The sequence below is a fragment of the Adiantum capillus-veneris genome, chromosome 4, assembly GCF_014529385.1.
Source record: "Adiantum capillus-veneris isolate H3 chromosome 4, ASM1452938v2, whole genome shotgun sequence".
In the NCBI taxonomy this organism is placed as follows: Eukaryota; Viridiplantae; Streptophyta; class Polypodiopsida; order Polypodiales; family Pteridaceae; genus Adiantum; species Adiantum capillus-veneris.
Genome location: NC_140934.1, coordinates 78,392,554 through 78,397,871, shown reverse-complemented (window position 1 = coordinate 78,397,871; position 5,318 = coordinate 78,392,554). Strand labels below are relative to the sequence as shown.

The following is a 5,318-nucleotide window of genomic DNA, read 5'->3' as shown; positions in this document are numbered from 1 at the left end:
TTATGAGAAAGCTGACACTCATTTGGTCAAACAAGGCTTTCGTAATAGTCCAACAAAAAGCACATTGTATGTAAAGCGTGAGGGTGATGTATTTCTCATCGTGGTTCTTTATGTTGATGATTTGCTGATCACTGGACCAAATGAGAGACATATTGCTGAATTTAAGGCTGATTTGAATGCTACTTTCAAGATGAAAGATTTGGGGCTGTTGCATCATTACTTGGGTAGACAATTTAAGCAGTGTGATGGTGGTATTGCCTTGTGTCAGAAAAGTTACATAGAGACATTGCTATGTAAGTTTGGACTTGAGGATTGCAAACCTATTGCCACTCCCATGGAAACAGGTTTGAAGTTGATTCTACATGATGCTGGTGATCTTGCTGATGTCACTCTTTACCAAACTGCTGTTGGCTGCCTCATTTATGTATGCAACACGAGGCCAGATATTCAGTTTGCAGTCTCACAGGTCAGCAGATTTATGCATAGCCCAGGGTCTAAGCATTGGCAAGCTGTCACGAGGATTTTCCGCTACCTTAGTGGCACTTTACATCTTGGCTTGTTTTATCCCAAGGGGGGATCATTGCCGCCAGACTTACATGCTTTTTCGGACTCAGATTGGGTTGGTTGTTTTGACACGCGAGTGTCCACATCAGGTTTTTGTTTCATGCTTGGAAGTTCATGTATATCATGGTTGAGCAAGAAGCAACCTATTGTGGCCACTTCGAGTTGTGAGGCTCAGTACAGGGCAATCTTCACAGCTACGGTTGAGTGTGTATGGCTCAGACGCCTTATGGCTGATTTGGGTGTTGGACAGGACACTGCCAACACTATCTACACTGACAGTCAGAGCGCATTGGCAGTTGCGAGGAACCCAGTTTTTCATGCTCGCACAAAGCACATTGAGGTGCATTACCACTATGTTAGGGAGAGGCTCTCAGCAGGAGAGATCAGCTTGGCTTATGTGCCAACACAGGACAACCTTGCAGATCTTTTCACAAAGACATTGTCTCGTGAGAAGCTTGAAGCTTTCCGCAAAGCTTTGGCCTTACTCCCCTTTGTGGACTGATCCTGTCCTCAGCGCATGGCACTTCCCTTTACTCATGTGCCAGCTCTCGTTCACCGCATCACTCAGGGGGGGGATTTGTTACCATATACATGTGGTAGTAATGTGTGTGAACACACTAGGACCGCCGGGGCATTTTTTCCCTCTTTAGGAGGTTTTTTCCCCAGTGCATTGTATATACGCCCATCACTCTAGGGCTATCTATCTTTCCATTGCACACTAAGTAATACACTCTCTATTGTGTGCCTTGAGCTTCCTTCGTCTTCTCCAAGCTGTGTGTGTTTCTCTGCAACCCTAATTCCAACACGCAGGTTTGTTGAGTCTCCTCCATGTCTTGCAAGCAAACGTTCATCGCACCTGGTGGTGTCGAGCTCTGCTGGGTCACCCCCAAATCTGGGCTTCGAGAAAACCGCAGCTAGGAAGAGGTGTAGGCATGCCTTGCTTCAAGGAAGCCCTGCTATCGATCCCACTTGCAGTGCAGGTATGGCCAGCGTGCACAATCATTCTTTGTGGAGCATGCTTGACGTGTCTATGATGTTCTTCGCTACAATGCACTCTTGAGTGTTGAGTTGCGTTAAGATGGTGCTCTCCTTTTTTTTGCAGGAAAAGGATACTCTCCTCTAGGGGAGGAGTGCGCACAAGCACCATCTTCTTCTCAACAACAACTTCCGTGTCTAGCTCATGAATTATGCAAATCTGCAATATCATTTTTTGAAGTTGGCCAATCTTCAGCTGCTCACAATGTCTTGGACAACGGCAAGCTACTGGACAAAGGGAAAAGCCTGTTAGTCAAGGAAACCTTGCCGCTATTCGTGATTAGCGATATAGATGAGGGTAGTAAACCTTTCTCCATAGAGGGGAAAATCTTGAATTGGTATGGCACATACCGTTCCATCTCCCCTAGGCAAAAGAAAAATGCACGTTACTTCAAGTTCGACATCGTCGATGCGGATTGCATCGACACAATCACGGTTGTCGTTGTGGATCCCTTCATTAAGACCTACACCAACGAGCTCAAGATCGGCTTGTTCCTGTCCTTTTGTGAGGGCTAAAAACCATAATGATGCTGGGTCAGCTTTGTTCTCCTTGCATGTCGGTAGGTCGACAACCATTCGACCTTGTGACCGATTCCCTGTTTCTTTAGCTTTCTATCTTGAGACCAAGATAAGCACATTTCTTGCTGACGTTGCAATTTTCGAGACTACTAGCCCACGTTCGCCCTTAGAGACACTGGAATTTGTTGTCTTGCAAAGTCATAATTTCCATCAGAGAATTGGCACTACATTTGGGGATTTGGTTGTTGCTGATGGCCCAACCCCAGATGACAAAGCAGTTGTACGTATCAGAAGCATTGGTTTCAACGTTTCTTTCTTTCAATATTGACAAACCTTTTGTCATATGTAGGTCAACTTTGTCAACTCTCGAAAGCATGACTATGATCGAGTCATGGCCTAGATGGCTAGGGAGGACATCATTATGTTTGTGGCTAGGAATATTGGCCTTTTTGTTGGCAAGGTGCGCACATTGTCTGTTCTGGACGTCACAACTTTGGCCCCTGTGCGAGGATCACACTTAAAGCAAGAATTGACCACAACATTTCATAGACAGTGTGAGATTCTCGGCTACAATAGAGAGGTGACTTTGCATGCTTTGTACTCAACCGAATAAAGACATCTTTAGTGGTCTTTACACGTTTGTTTTTTTTGTAGGTTGTGGGGACTTTGCGCTTTGTGAACTTCAATAGAGCTCTCTTGCATTCCCAGTGCTCAGTTTGTGACTCGCCGAAGGTGAAGAAGGTTGAAGGCCGACTGTGTTGTTCTCTTTGCGATAAAGATCACGTCATCAACACGACTCTCAGGCTGGAGGCACAGATCCGGAGTAGCATTGACAGACATGTTGTGGCGGTCAAGTGTCAGGGTCTATGGTGGATCGTCTTCTGGCCTTGCCAAGGACCTTTAAGGAGGTGTACATGGAGAGCATTCCAGAGGCAAGGGATATTTTATCGACATCTGTTGTCGAGGGTGTGTTCAAAATTAGCACAAATGGGTCCATGATATCTTTCACTCCTCTGTTGGAAACCTAGATGCTTTGAGAGCATGGATTTCCATATCTTTTGGCCTTTCACCACGAATAACTATGCTTCCTTACCTAGACCCCTCTACAATCGATGAACTAAATTTTGGCTTGTCCATTGTATATCGAGTTTCATAAGAAAATGGTATCCTGCTTTTGAGCCTTGTTGCCGTGGTGTCTCTCCATAACTCGCTTTCTCCTCTTCCTTCCTCTCCATCTTTTCAACCTTCCAAAGCACAGACTCTCTCTCTCTCTCTCTCTCTCTCTAACACACACACACAAACAAACACACAAGACGACTGAATATTTACAATCTTTGCGTGTCTTTGCAATGACTCACTTGCCCAAACACGATGTCGATACTGTTTTTGCGGCATAGTTTCCGAACAATTCAAACATCTTCCTCGTGCTACACCATCTCCAAAACTCAATAGGTGCACCGCATTACCTTAGATCAAATTTGCTCAACGACTTGTTTGAGAGATTCTTGCTTGAAAGACATGCTGTCCCGGGTGCATGCCTCTTCTTCCCTGCTGACAGGGCCACTAGCGCAATGACGGCCACAAAATTCTCATCTTTGTATTCAACATGCGCCAACTCACTTGCTCTTAGCCTCGACGTGTTAACGACCTTTTCTTGATTTGCGACTTGTAGGTTAAAAGTGTATTTGAAAAGAAATGGAAGCATGAGAACAATCATCTTTGGGATGCCATCGAAACCATTTCTTGCAAAGGGCATTCTGCTCTTCGAAACAAGCAATGGCATCGCATACCTTCCCACCTTCACAACTTGCTCAAGCCGTGCACGTGTTGGATGGAAAGAAGATGAGGTGGCCACTTTGCATAGGCTATCCTTGTTGCATGAGGCTTTGCTGATGTTGAGGTGGTCCGCATGTTCCAAGCCAAGCACCCACACACATTGCACACAACCCAGGACGTGAAATGCAAGCTTTCACGCCTGAAAAAAGAGAAGGGCCTGGTCACTGGTGCTCAGATACGATGCACCCATGCCAGGTTGAGCAAGCCGATTAAGAGATACAACAAAAGCATCAAGGACAAGCCCATTACACCCTGCAAAAAATGTGGACGCTTTTTATTTTGACATCAGCTAACATGTGAGCTTCTGCCTTCAGTTGTGGAATCCACTTCGAGGAAGCGAAGACGCTATGGGGATGTGTACGTCTGCGCGGCCAGTGCAAGAAACACTTGACAAGTGATAGCAATCGCCTGTGGAGCTTGCAATAGATAGGGTTCAATCCAGCACTTCCCTTTGTGTCAGATCTAAACCCCGTAGAGGCACGCTTGGTCTCCATTCGTATCCCCTTCGCCAAGATACGTGAACTGGCGTATGATGGTCAGTATGGTCTTAGAGGTAGCTTTGTCAATGTGCTTGCCAACTTGGAGAAGAGCCAGGCTGTGCTGCGTCGCTTCATTGAGGATGAGGCTTCTATTGTTGTGGGAATCAAACGGAAGCTCGAATACGATAGATGTTACCTAAGCGGTGTTGTGTGACCCCTGCTCACAATGCGTGCAACTACTACACTGTTGTCCACACCACTCCACATGAGAGAAGGTGTCACCATCAACGACAAGTGGCTTGTACACATTTCTAGTCTAAGTATGGCTCCTACGAATACCCTTTATGCCAATGTGCACGATGTTGAGCTTGAGGATGAATAGACTGATGTCATGCTTCATGGGGTCACAAGTGCGGCAGAGGTTGTTGATTACAGTGGCAAGATTCTTCATGTTGCACCTTGCGAGAGAAATTCACCGTTGAGCATCTTCACGGATGGGTATTGCGAGTAGTTGAGCTTCCCAACTCTTTTCTTCGCGTCCCCTAGAAGATATAGAGAAGCTGCAACCAAAGATTATCAAAAAATTGCAGTTCCTGAACGTCAACAAAAGATTTTCCGTGGACATTGAGAATTTATTTTTCAAGTCTATCAAAATCATGTCACAACAAGTTGCTTCCTCTGTTTGGGTGCGAATGCGCAAGGGAAAGCTAGCAGGTGCAATGCTGACTGCGAGGAAAGTTGTAGAAGACACAAACATATAGAGGCTTCTCAACTCAAGGTAAGGCTTCAGAGACTTGGAGACATTGTGCACATCCCACACCTACAAGGAAAAGATGAAAAAAAATGTCTTCGCAGTGATCCGACAACTTGGACCGCCCACATTTT

The 5,318-nt window shown here is 45.7% G+C and overlaps 2 pseudogenes; one reads left to right on the top strand and one right to left on the bottom strand.

Annotated features, from left to right (window-relative positions):
* Positions 1-1,411: 1,411 nt before the first annotated feature.
* Positions 1,412-1,958, bottom strand: LOC147459463 (uncharacterized; annotated as a pseudogene).
* Positions 1,959-2,518: 560 nt separating this feature from the next.
* Positions 2,519-3,146, top strand: LOC147459462 (uncharacterized; annotated as a pseudogene).
* The last annotated feature ends 2,172 nt before the right edge of the window (positions 3,147-5,318 follow it).